The sequence below is a fragment of the Styela clava genome, chromosome 13, assembly GCF_964204865.1.
Source record: "Styela clava chromosome 13, kaStyClav1.hap1.2, whole genome shotgun sequence".
NCBI lineage: Eukaryota > Metazoa > Chordata > Ascidiacea > Stolidobranchia > Styelidae > Styela > Styela clava.
Genome location: NC_135262.1, coordinates 3,021,037 through 3,035,416, shown reverse-complemented (window position 1 = coordinate 3,035,416; position 14,380 = coordinate 3,021,037). Strand labels below are relative to the sequence as shown.

Sequence of the window (14,380 nt, the reverse complement as noted above, 5' to 3'; positions counted from 1 at the left end):
TTCACAATCTGAGAAAACCAAAAACCGATAGCAAGTCTTCTTTAATTTCAGTTTTTCAAAAGTAGAGTGGTTCTCAACCTTTTTTCCTTTGTGGCCCACTTTCGTTGCATAAAAATTCTGTGGCGCACCAACTTTTTCATGCAAGGGGAAACTAAAGATAAACAGGTCAAATTTTGCAAAAATGAATACCTCCACTTCAATAATTATATAAAAAGAAGCAGCATCATTCATTGCTACTACAATGAAAATTTGACTATAATGACGCAAATGAAACTGAACTTTTCAATAACTGTAGTAATTTTTAATAGGCTTATTCGCATTCGCATTTATTCGTAGTGAAGCAATAGTAAATTATATTTTAAATTTTTAAGCTCTTGGAAACCCTAACAAAATACATTGGTGAATATTGCTTCAAATCCAGGTACAAGCTTAAAGCTATTTTTTAATGATTTTTTCAAATACAACTTCGGTCCTTTGTTCCACCATTATTTTCTTAAAGCAAGGCTACATACATCCAAAATGTCTAGGAAAATAACAAGGCGTGTATGGTCTTGCGCAATTCTCTTCAATATTAATAATCATGGATATATTTTAACATTGCCAAATGAATAAACCATACATATACCTCAATTTAGAATGAAGTCACAGAAATCTATGACATTTATCATTTTGAAAAAGCCGTTATTTTTTTTATATTAACCTTCTAAAATAACTTTTTTTTTGGCTATTTCAAAATATTTTGAGCATTATATATATTAATCTTTCAAAAAATGGCTACCACATATTGTTTTGGTCCTCATGGATGTATTAAACAAACCTGGTTAAAATATATTGAGAACTGACTTCATAACAAAAGTAAAATTGTAAAGAGACTTTATGACATATTAATCTTTCTGGAATTGCTAATTTTTTGCATTTTTCAAAATATTCTTAGCATTATGTGCACTGTATTAACATTCATCATGTAAGGTCTAGAATTTAAACTGGGTTTGACTCAAACTCCATTAATCAATTTTATTCATTTTTGCTCTTTTAGATTCTGTAAGAATCAAGTGTACTTGCTGACTCCAATATCTCATATATTTTATTTCAATTTTATTAATTCTGAAATAATTTTATTATAACCACTGATTACTATATATGCAGGTGTCAGTTGTAGTCTTAAATAAATTTATTGAATGGTGAAAATATGAATTTTGTATGAAGAGAGAGGAATGCTCAATATGGATACGAAAGTCTTAGATTACCATTACCATGTTTACTTATAAGATCGGCGAACATGGTAAAAGAATCTACCATATTCAAGAAGATAGCAATTACATATTTATCTTGGGGGGGGGGGAGTTGATAAGATGGTTGAAAAAATTTCAGCAAAATTTCTGGAACCAGAGATATCTGGCATCGTGCACAAAGCTTTTATTGAAGTTAATGAGCAAGGTACCGAAGCCGCTGCAGCCCCCGCCTACTGTTTTTAACAGGCCTTTTACATTTATAATAAAGCATAATGCTTCTAACACAATTCTTTTCATGGGCAAAGTTGTGAACCCTAAAACTTCGTAAAAGGCTTGAAAGATGAGGATATTTCTGAGAGTGCTGTGGATATTCTTGAATAATTTCCGGGAAAATTTTTTAATAATCTTAATCCTCAAGCAGGCCAAAAGCTCACCTCGTATATATCTACTTACATTGACATCGAACTATTTTCTTGCGCATAATTTCGGAGCTCCTAAAGTATGTGCATCAAGGTGGCGCACAACCTGAACACAGTATGCAGGTGCGTGCTAGAGCACCGGTTCTCGACCAGTGAGTGGGCAATGTCCCGCCGCTGCTTGTTCACAGAAACATTTTCAAGTGGGCCACAAACCTAAAAAAAAATTGCTAGAGGTATCGATAAATTAGTATAATTTGATTGTAGTAGCAATGTATGATGATGCTGTTTCGAAAATTGCGTGGCAAATTTTCATTCAAAAATTTGAGGTGTCTATTTTTGGATTTTTTGTTATAATCCCGTGCATGGGAAAGTCAATAGGCCGTCAATAAATTTTCGTGCAACGAAATTGGGCCACGAAAAATAAAAGGTTGAGAACTTTGCTAGAGCTTCGAAACAAGCAATTAAAGTAAATAACACTAAAAAGTCAAACATCTGTTGTGAGATAAAAGCTATAAAGTGTTCAATCAAGAACCTGTAACTATTGCTGTTTAATATTCATATCTAGCAGACACCCACCCGATGTAAATATCAAAAGTAAAACGTCAGTCGCACGGTCGGGAAATGCCTTGCGTGATTTCAAAGAAAATGACACTCAATAGAAAACTGTTGACGCCGTACCTGAGCTCTGTGGGCCCTATAAGTCTATAGGATTCGTTTTTGTGTGTGTTGACGTCATCAAAATTGAAAGTTGCGTTCAAAGTCCTTGTAATTAGAATCAGATTCAAAAAAAGTGGGAAGAAACGTTCTAATTCGAAATGGACGGCACCAAAGGGGCCGAGGGGATTCTATAAGTTTCCCTTTATAGAATGAGGTTTAGGCAAATCACAAAAAAAGAATTCAAAAATTCAAATTTTTCAGAAACTATTATACCAGTGGGTCTCGAGCTTCTTAAACCGATCCCCTTTTTAGAATTTGTCAAGTCTCGCGCCCCTCCTCTAAAATAACTAAATTTTGATTCCATCATATGTAGGCTACCTGTACTTGGTGTTGTGTTGCCTCTAATTATATATTTTGTCTTGTCTTACAAACTCCCCTGTATAAACCAGTCTGGATTTCATGGCCTTTTCGAACGAGAAATCGGGCGTGCAATCAGAAATTCCCGCGTGCAAATAAGAATTTCTGGCGTGCAATTATAGCTCACGGCGTGCAAAACAACTGCGCCCGCTAAACTGATTTCGAACTAAGATACCTCTCAATACATCCGCGTAAAAATAAGTTGGATCATAGCAAAAATGGACGTTTGACCTTTGACCCCCAAAACACCATTTCTATATTTTGTCACTAATTTTGAGAGTGTTTGTGCGACTTTAGATACCGGTACTGTTCAGTACATCCGTGTAAAATTATTGTATTAAAAATAGCCTCGGTGAGGAGGCGATTTTTCTCACGGGATTCCTCTCATTCAACACGATATGGTGATTTTTGCTTCGCATTTTTCGATCAGGCCAAATCTTGCAAGCAAGTATTAGTCGACAATTGTAAAGTTATAATTTTTTGGCATCTTTATATTACTAGATTATTGATTTAAAAACTATTTAAACCGATTTACATTGGTGAGCAATTGCAAATTTTCGGCGTGCAAAATTGAATTCGCTCGCGTGCATTTTTGTGGAGCGCTAGCGCCCTCGGGCGTGCATCTGCCATGGAATCCAGTCTGGTGTATAAACAGTTTTGCATACTCCACCCTTACCACTTTCACCACACCAACCAACCCACCTTGCACAACTGTCTATATAAAGAACCATAATATACATCAGGGTGGTCCAACGGAACAATACGAAATAACCATTTTCAACAGCCAAACAAAACGGAAACGTATAATCCGACATGCAACTGACAGGAGCCAATTTGTTTTTTTGCCGTCCAGTAAACAAGGTCACGTGACCCGTGCAAGTCCTCTATAGTCTATACTATACTACTAAACCTTTGGCAGATCTTTGTATTTATTAGCAGAACAGTTTTGATTTATTTTTAAACTATTCCAACTGGAAATAGTCCTTTTCCTAATCTCGATGTCGGGATTGATGTTTAAAATCACGGAATTCCATTGTTGAATCTATAAACGTCAAGACGGTGCCTTTATGGCAGTGGTTTTCAATCTGAGGAGCAGCTTTGAATTATTGCAAGAATTAACTTTTGAGTTGGCTAAAATATGCCGAAAACGCTTTATCATCCATACTATTACTCTGTGTGTTTTGTATTCGCTGAACGGGTTAATAGCGCTACGAGTATAGCGCTATACGGGTCTTGTCTTGAGATCACCTTGTCGGGGGTACGCGACCAGATTAAAAAACACGATTTCCTATTGTCATGTATTACTCTTTTTATTTGTTTCCTCCATTCTTTTTTTATTATCTTAAGGTGCTGTAGACTCGATGACGGACCATTCTGTCCTTCACAGCACCTGTTATTTCAGTATCCATTTTATTATTATCTGGGCCCTAACTTGCACGTACTTGGTTGTTTTTTTGACGGTAGCACTAGGCCTGCTCGCGCTACAAGTAACAATTTTTTTTTCAAATATAACAATTCATCATACAATGAGTGTGGAAAAAGGGTGACCGAAGTAAACTGAGAGTAAACTTATTTCCTTACCGACAACAACGTAAAACCACAGTGTCTGGTGTGTTTTCAAGTAATATCCGTAACGAAAAAATATAATTTTAAGTCGCATTACGAAACCAAACACGAGAAAAGATACCGAAAATACCACGATATTTCTAGGGAAGCAATTGATAACAGGGAAGCCATTATTGTTGGACCTAATAATCGTTGTGTCCACCAAGTGGAACTCCATTTATGAAATGCTATTGAGACTTAATGAACTGAAATGGCACATCCGTGCAGTGGTATCTGAACTCAGAGAAGGTAATTGAAGGGAATTATCACATCCTGAAATAAAGTAACATTACTGGGAATTTTGCAAGATTTATTGCCAATTCTACAGCCATTTAAGGTAGCTACAAAATTTTTGGAAGGCAACATTATATAACCTTGTCATCCCCAAAGCCCATATATACCCGGTTATTCCTAAAGCCAGTACTCAAAGATAAGTGTTGGTAACCTTGATAAAATACAAGAATTGTTGCGTTTAGGAACACAGTTTTTGGCGTGTTGAATTCATAATTTGAAATATGTCTAAAAGATGACGGAAGTACATCATTTGATATTGCATATGTCTTGGATGCAAGATACAAAACAAAATCCAGGAAGCAAGATGCATCAAAAAAAGTGAAAAACTTGTTGCAATTAGAAGTGCAAAATATTTACACCTCAGAGATGGAACAGCCCACAGTCCAGCAGAGCGGAATGGCAATAGAACTACTTGAATAAAATAATGAATCATGTATTGAAAATCTGATCAACGACGGTATGGACAGTTCAAGAGAGTGGCGGCGATATTTGTGAACTGACTAGGGAGTTGGAGGTTTCAGCTGAGATTTCAAATATTTAAATGACAGATATCTTGGCATATCAGTGACCCAAGAAGAAATCATGCAATGGTGGCAAAGAAATAAAAAAGTGTATCCAAACATCGCAGTTTTCGTACTCTGCATCTCAGCAACATCCACTGCGTGCGAAAGAGCGTTTAGCTCAGCGGGTCTTACCGACTCCAAATTGAGATCGAGACTCACAGGAAGACATGTGAATGAATTGAACTTTTTACATTGTAAAATATTTTTACTATGACTGTCATTTTTTTAACATACAGATGGTTTTGTTATTAGAATTCTTGTTATAAAAACTTTCTCATTAGTCATTACCTACTGGCCAATGAACCCGTCCCCGATCTTTGACCCCCGAAAAATTTCTATACTTTACCATTGCAAAATTTTCGGGGCTATTTTAAGAGTGCTTTTGCGAGTTGGCGCCTGTAAAATGGGGTACAGGGGTATGTGTTTCAAACCATCATTATTAATCATCGCACACAACAACCGGTTTTTTAAAAGTACCGGTAAAGAATTTTAGCCCAGTCTATCACAGCTATTTCTACACTAATTTTGTATTACTGCAATTAAATCTAAACTTCTAGGAAGACCGAGGGATCATTGAATTATCTGATTTATATTTAAGTTTCCGAAACACAACAGAAAACTAACGAATAGAGTTCAAAATCGCGAAAACCAGGTAATGTTTACGACCACGCTTGAAAATCTGTCTGAGGGAGAAAAGTGCTACAGGGGTGGTGACTCCTCTACGGCCCATGGGCCGGGGCCACGGCCCATCTAATTGGGCCACATGGGCCATGGCCCATCAACCTATGGGCCGCGGCCCCATCAGAAAAAATTCAATTATCTTACCAAAATTTCCAATTTTTACAAATTTGTCAATATTCGAACCAAAAAAATCGCGGGATGCCTCCAAATTTTTTTCTTACGATAAGCATTGATATAAAAATAAATATCAAGCTACATACTACTCCTGTAGTATGTGTAGGGTACCAGGTTAGGGTTAGGAGTTCGGTCACTGTCTGTGTCAAGTGAATAGTCCCTTTACACAACTTGATGGGCCGCGGCCCATAGCCTGATGGGCCGTGGCCCAATTCGATGGGCCGTGGCCCAATTCGATGGGCCGTGGCCCCGGCCCATGGGCCGTAGAGGAGTCACCACTTCCACTCGAAAAGTGTCTGAGCGGATGCGAAAAGGGAGCATTGTTACGTCACTTTTTGCATTTTGCTGATTGGCCAATTTCACGAAGTAAACAAGGAAGTCGATGCTCGGGGAAAAGTCCTTTGCTTTGATGTTTTTTGCTAGAATGCTATTACGTTTAATTTTTTAAAAAGTTCTTGTGGGATCTAAACGATTCGTTTTTGCCCGATTTTGTTATTATTATGTTGTTGTTATAATTCTTGTTATAGAAAAATATATTTACTCATCAGTCATAACATGCTGGACCAATTGCTTTGATGTTTTTAGTGGTTAAAATTGTATTTTTGGAATCGTATAAGAATCGATTACTTAGCAGTCATACTTAGCATCCTTACTGGTTAACTGTAGGCCTAGACTGCCGCAATTTTTTGAATGGATCGTGTGGTGTAATATGACAGTACCAGGCCCAGGACACCCATCATAACTCCAGCCCAGTTGTTCCATCCCAGCAGATGGAACCTAGAGGTCGTCGACTGCTAGATTACCCTGATTCCTGGAGATGCTTCGTAGGCGGGAAGGGAACGTCTGCTTTCATTCAAAGGGAACGTTCTGATTTCATCAGAAATGAAGTGCCCCATTCACATGGCCCTGTGGTCGGCGAGCGACAACATGGAAAACTGAAAAGATTGGTAACGGAACGGGGGTTAGAGAATCCCCACACAGCTTGTGGGATTGTGGCTAAAATGGCACGCAAAGAGATCGTAGGAGGTAGATTGCAGATTGGCGGAGTAAAGGTGAGTTACTTGACTTTGTGCATTTATAGTCGGTACTGGTATATTGTATGTTGTACCCTTTCTTTTTCCGGTGCACGTGTGAAGAGGTTTGTGCTGGACTTCGAAGCCGCAACGTGGCAAGCACTTTCTTCAGTATGGTCGGACGTTGAAAAGCAGGGCTGCTCTTCTCACTTCACCCAGGCCATAACAGCATAATAAGGAATGTGTGCCACAATAATTTGGCTCGCCTATACTATAAAGGAGTGGTTAAACATATTTATATATGTCCTTGTATATGTCTAAGGAGAGTTATCTGTGGACTCTCTTCTTCGGAGGTGTTTAAGGATTTACGGGCCGCAGTATTGCAAAGAGTAAGTGTGTAACGCAACAAACTTTCCCATAACGTTTAGTATTCAAATAAAATTCATTATTGGTGACGAAAATGAAAACAAAATCGTTCTTTCGGTAAATTTCCTCATAACGTTTAGTATCCCAACAAAATTCATTATTCGTAACAAAAAAGTAAACAAAATCTTTCATCCATTCAGTGCCTATCTGTTCCTGGTTTTCTTCTGCAAAAAGAAATTCCAACTCTATGACTGAAACCTTGCCGTGGCAGCGTGGTGAGTTGGCTTACAACTAATATCAGTCGGCACTAGAGTTGTCAGTGTAGTCGAGTTGTCCGTCAGCCACTGAAAACATGGTCGGCAAAATGATCTAACTTATCTACCTTTTATGTCCTTAATTAATTTGTCAATTTGTATTCACATTCCCGTTGGTTTGGACATGTTATCAAGGGCGCTAAGTAGTCTCAGAGACCACTTTGACTATTTTGAATCGAACTGTCTCGCTAAGTCGCTAGACTGGTTTTGATGGACTTGTAATCAGGCCTATTCTGTTGGTGGGTTAGCGCTTGAAGCAAAGGTTCCCAAATGAGGCCCAGGAGCAGTTGGAGGGGGCCACAATGCTAGGAGCAAAACTGATTTTACTTTTCGCTTTACATGAAATCTCCCTGTTTTTCCCAGTTTCATGGCTTGTTAGGGTCTTCTCGCAGGTTGTTTGTCATTTGGTCAGTCATGAATTGTTTGTACATAATGGGATTTGGAATCTATTAATCAGAATAGAGAGAGAGAGATTTATTGTGATTTACATATTCATCCCGGGGGAGAGGAAATCCGATAAGACGGCTTATCCATATGGCGAACCACGGCCTCTCGTCCGGTTACCATTCCAAGTCGGGTATGGGATTAGGTATATTGTTTGTTTTCGGAAGCATGGACTTGGTGGTGGAGGAAGCCGTAACCGACCAGCGGTTACGTGAACCACCCAACGACAGTGAGGAGTCCAGCAATCCTCTCGCACATAACCATCCCTGCATGGGATTCGATTGATTTGTCAACTAACACTGTAAATACCACTGAAATGATAAACAGGGGGCCATGAGTGCTGAAATCCTCTGGAAGGGGGCCCCAATCCATGGTAGGTTGTGAACCACTGGTTTAAAGCATTATAATTAATTATGATGGCATCACAGGTTATTGAAATCTTGGATTCACATCCCATACCCACGGCCACAACAACCTAATCCTAGGATATGAAATAGCAATGTAGAAACCAAAAAATTCTGGTTCTTTCAATAAAAGTAGTTTGCTAGATATCAATGGCCTCTTGTGCAGAGCATTGTTCAGGGAAAAAAACAACGCACAAATTTAAAAGACAAACTTTAATTACTTATCCTCATTTCCAGACATGTTTGTAATCGGTTTAATTTTGACGATGAGATCTGGGAGTTACTTTCTCGGCATATTCGACGGATACTCAGTTGTGTTCGGACTTGTTTCTGTCGCACTCTTCGAAACAATTGCAGTTGCTTGGGTCTTCAAACTAGTGAAGTGAGTGCTTTATACTTTGATTTCATTTTTGTATTGAACTTTGTATAGAGCAAGACTTTAAGCCTGGTGTGCGCAACCGTTATTGATACAGGAGGAGCGGATAAAAATAACACAAACTTTCTAGAGAATATTTCTGATTTTCAATTATGTTTTTCATGATGCAAGGATGCCTAGTTGCGTAGGACTTAACTAAATTGCCATCACAGATTGAAATCTTGTATCTACCACATCACTTAGGTGTAATGAAGTGGGTAAGCAATGCCGAACCAAGAAGAATCCGTGAACTAAAGCAAATCCTTATGGAGCGGTGGCAGATTGTGCGGAGCCTTGTTCAGAGCAATACTCAAAACGAGTATAAACATGTCATGTAAAAAATATTGTTTTGACAAATAACCTGTCCACTTATTTTTTTTATTTCGTTTTTCAGCTTCGAAAATGAGAGAATGATTCATTCAACACCGTTATCATGATTGGAAGCTTCGTGGACATGTTCTTCAACCCTCTGAGTTACTACGCTTGGAACAAAGACACCGACTCGAAAGACGAGTTATCTTATCCACCATGGGCCGTGTTGATATAATGGTAATATTGATACTAAGCTCGATGTTCTGTAATCCATTATTTGGGGGTCTTGTACGTTGCGGAATTTTCGACCCGAATTCTAACGGGAGAAATAAAAGAGCTGAACAGAATGATAACGAAGCATATTAGGATATCTCAAGGGTAGGCTGGGCATTTTCGAATATCTGTTGATTTCAGAATCGAATGTTTTTTCGAATCGAATCTTGAATACCTCCCAGTCAATGGGAGATATGTAATTGTATGAGTCTTTTTTACTGTACTGAATGAATGTCAACAAATGATTTACTGAAAACATAGAATACATCAATAAGACAGATTGCTGAGTGTTCACACACAATGAAAAACACTCATTTATCAATAACTCAGTACGGAAAATGGTCAAATGTCAGAATTGCATTGAAAAAATATGACTTTAATGAAAAAAAAAATATGACTTCAATGAAAAAAAAAAAAAAAACATTGACAAGACATCGTCTCATTTGGCGACACACTCTCGTATTCAAACACCGAATTTTTCGTTTGAGTAGCGCTGTATTTTTTGGTCGACTACTGACTTGTTTAATAATCAAGTCATTTGGCTACCGAGATGTCACTGTACTTTCTTTAATATTGTTTTCTATGAAAGCTTTAGTATGCTAGCTAATCTGGTATGAACCTTTAAAAACCAAGTTTTCCACAAAATTGATCTTTAGTTGAGCGGCAGTTTGTGGGTTTACAATCTATGACAAAATTCTGTCGAAATCACAATGCTTCCAACAAGTACACTACCTCTGATTTATATACTGTGCTTAGATACCTTGAAATTTATATTTCCATATTCTATTGTACAAATTTTTTTGTATACAAAATGTTTTACCTTGTTTGAATTTGCTATTTGTTCTTCTGTGTCTGCTTTCTATTGAAGCTTTTTCCTATTTCCCATTGAAATATATTGTTTTTGTCTTGTTTTGATTGTTTTAAATGATTTTTTTTCTGTGATTGGCACAAGATATTTATGCTAGTTTTTATCGATCCAAAAGTCGTTAATATTTGAATCCGTTCCAAATCATTCAAAACTCGATATTCTAGAATTCTTTGCAATCAGAATATTGTACCTTGGCCTCAAGTTAATGCTTTAGGTTTGATTAAAAATGCTAAATTTAGCCTGATTACACAAAATTTGGCTCCATGGTACAAAATTTTTTAGTTATTTTCCAAGCGCGAGACTTGGACTTAAGTCTTTTGATTTTTTTAAGGAATATCAGATTGCAAAATTATCTAAAGCTCACCTATAATTATCGAGTACTATTGCTTTGGGGCACCCAAATATGAGCTTTCGATTCCAGTAATAAAAATTACAAATTTAAGTTTATAATTCAAAATCTACTCTATGGGGATTCATTAAAACAATCTGGAGTCCTTTAGAAAAAATACTAATCCAGTCGAAAAGTCTTAGGGTAAATTTATCTCAGTAAGATTTATAAGCTTTTTATTATCAAGTTTTAATTTAAATTCACTCTTTTAATGAAAAGTATCAATATACACAAGTCTTTTGTAAAACTTATGAACGACTTTCTCTAATATACACAATTTGCTATTCCAACCAAGGTTATTTGTTTTATTGTTATTTTCTAATGAAGCTCCCTTTTCTGTTTCACATTGAAGTGTCTGTTTTACTTCGTCTGACTTCGTCCGTATATTTTCGTCTGAATCAGTTTTGTCACAATCCCTAAACTTTAATCTAAAGCAGTGATTCTCAAATTTTTTAAGCCACGTTTTTAGAATTTGTCAAGTCTCTTGCCCTACCTCAAAAATAACTAGCTAACAATAGGCTATGTAGGGCGAAAGTAGGTTTTATTCAAAAAAACACGTTGGAAATACAAGGATGGAAGGTACCTAAATAGAATAAGGCGGGCAAGAGCAAATCCAACCTATTTTTTATTTTAATTAGCTTCAAGCTCCTTCAAAAAATTGTCTATGCCCTTCTTGTGGGGCGCGCGCCGTTGTATGAGATCTAAAGTCAATCTAAATTGCCACTGGCAAAGCATATAATCGAACCAATTACCGTCCCATACACATAACCTTACACTCAAATTAGAATAAAAACTATCGCTCCTTTGAATATCTTTATTTTTGTTTGAGTAGAGACTTGGAGTTGTTAAAAAATCTGTGAACGTCCCGTGTAGACATCTTGCTAAACCCTATAAGAAGCTGCATTTTATTGCTTCTAATGATAAGTTCGCCCAAATGAATTTTATTTATATTCATATTTTATATATCCTTTTATATTAAATTTACCATTTTGTGTCACAATTTTACGAAATATTTGCATATCTCCAAAGACAGACTGTTACCTCACCCTGGAAAGTAGCAAAATTTTCTGTGTGGTCCTTTGGAAAAGCCCTATGCTGGAGTAACGCCTTGCCCAGTGCCTTCTTAAGAGCATAGGTCAGGCTTGGCAGAAAATCGAAGCCCTGTTAGATCTGCTCATTCAGAAACTTTTTTATAGCATAGATCAATCCAAGCTAGAGAATTCATGCCCAAATTTAGGTTTTATTTTGCTTATGTATCTACTTGTCCAAAACATTTCTCAGAAAACCTGTTAAGCAATAAGAATAATGGCCTTATCACGAGCAAAAGCTCAACCAAAAACTGTTTTACCTCCAAATTATTATTTTTTTTTTTAATATTGTCTTGTTACTTATCGATCTTGATCGGTAAGTATGTTGATAGGTATTTGTATGTCTGTGTGTTAGATGCACGCGATATCTCACGAAAGCGAGGTTCAATCTGCTCCAAATTTTGCATGTGCATTCATTTTAGCTCGGATCAGAAGCCTATTGATTTTGGATGGATTATGTCGTATAAATAGCGAGTTATTAATTAATTACACACGGTGTCACTATGGAGTAAGACCACTGTTTTGGGGGGATCCCCTAACCTTGGATCGATAAGTCTTCGGTTTCCAACCGAATTCTAGTTTACAACCCTGATTCGAGCCTAGCAAGAGACCTATACTCAAACCTGTGTTATTTTATGTTACGCTATCTGCTTATCGATCGACCAACGCCCCCCCCCCCCCCCCCCCCACTTTAAAATGTTAAAAATTTAGGCATCTTTCTGTATTATGCATAACTTTTCGTAGCTTGAAACGCTTTTTAAACCCTAAAGACTCATGTTTTCAGCCTAACTTGAAAAAAAAAATTAAGAACCCTTCCTTTGAAAATTTCTGACCCTGGTTCTATATGCCCAGTATCTGCTTGCCCAAATCCTTGTTTAGAAAGCGGGTACGAAACACCTTGAGGCAATAAGTTCCCGTCCAATTATAGCCTATCAAGTGAGGTCATTTTAATTTGAAGCATTGTTACCCAATTTTCAATGTTAATACTCAAAAATACACAATACCTCAACTTTACACAAAGTTCCCTAAAAAGTGCCAAAATATAATATTTATTTATGTAGAACATTTGGCGCTCCCGTAGTATGTGTACCAAGACCTGATAACCCCAACCTGGTACACACACTATGTTCAGGTTGTGCGCCATCTTGGTACACATACTACGGGAGCACCGAAAATTTGGCGAAATATTAGTATTTTTGCTATTTTGTGTGCCTTGTATTATATTACATTTGAAAAATGTTCTTTGAAATGCTTGTGAAGGAATCCGTAAATAAATTGGAAAAAGACGATTTTTGAGTGTTTTTGCTTAATTATGATGCCATTTCAATGCTAGTTCTGCAGGAATATAACCCTTAAAGTTTTACACTGATATTATCATGATTCAAGCCTCCATATACCCCAATGTAAGGCCCGGGAGCGACAAAAGATCATTCTGTGGGAGAGGAAAGCAGTTGAGACGAATAAAAATGTTGAAATATAATTCAAAGCCTTGCAATTCAGTAATTATTTTACAATTAGTAAGCTTGAGCTTTTATACTCCCAAGTCCGTCCGCCATTATTAGACCAGAACAGGAGGAACTTAGAAACATGTGGCGAAGTTAGAATTTCGCATATACAGTATTTATCAATATCTAACTAACGGCCAATCATAACGCGTATTTCAAGTCACGTGATCGGCGCAGAACCCCATTTGCCATGTTACAGCCATGCGCAGACGGACATCTTGACAGGAAGTCCAACCCCCTAGCCGGAAGTTCCTAATTGTCATGCGCACGAAAATACACAACCCCCATTGGCTGATTCAAAATTTCTCAACCTGCGCAGTAGATTACCGGTCATGTACTTGCCATGCGCGAGATTTTTGAAGAAATGACTGTTGCCAGATATTTATTGAACGGTCTGATTCAGAATTGAAACGTTCAAAAACGAAATTCTGAAATCTGGCAACCGTCAAAAACGGTTAATTTCCGCGCATGACAAATGCATGTCCGTTTTGGTACTGCGCAGGTCACGTGATTTCATAATTCTCTGATTGGTCGATTTTCGTCCAATTGAAATATTCCTTTATTGTATTAGGTTTTAAGGACCCCGCCCTCGTTACTATAAGAATAATGAGAGAACAGCTAGCGTTTGGAGGAATCTTCAGCTAGGTTACATGAACTACACTTTCCCCCGAGATTGAAACAAATCATACAGCCTTGCACCATTAAGCTGCAGAAACAAACAAATGCCGTGCAAACATAGGCTATACCAACTAACGCTAAAGAATAGATATGATTTCAAACACCACTGCATTCACGGCAGACCAGCGAGTTATACCTGCAGTTTTGGTCGAGCGACTTTGTCACGTGATTATGACGTCACGCGAAATTAGAGAATATAAATCCATCTAAAACAAAAGCATATCTGATGATTAATTTCCTCCATTATGTATTAATAATTATTCACTATTC

The 14,380-nt window shown here is 37.3% G+C and overlaps 1 long non-coding RNA gene across 2 annotated transcripts; it reads left to right on the top strand.

Moving 5' to 3' along the window:
* Window positions 1-6,355: 6,355 nt before the first annotated feature.
* LOC120333311 (uncharacterized) lies at window positions 6,356-13,208 on the top strand. Of its 2 annotated transcripts, XR_013479862.1 has the most exons (4): window positions 6,356-7,094; window positions 7,179-7,444; window positions 7,622-8,965; window positions 9,393-13,208. It is a non-coding gene; the product is annotated as an uncharacterized LOC120333311 (long non-coding RNA). The 2 variants fall into 2 exon arrangements; XR_013479861.1 differs by having other exon boundaries at window positions 6,356-7,444.
* Window positions 13,209-14,380: the final 1,172 nt, after the last annotated feature.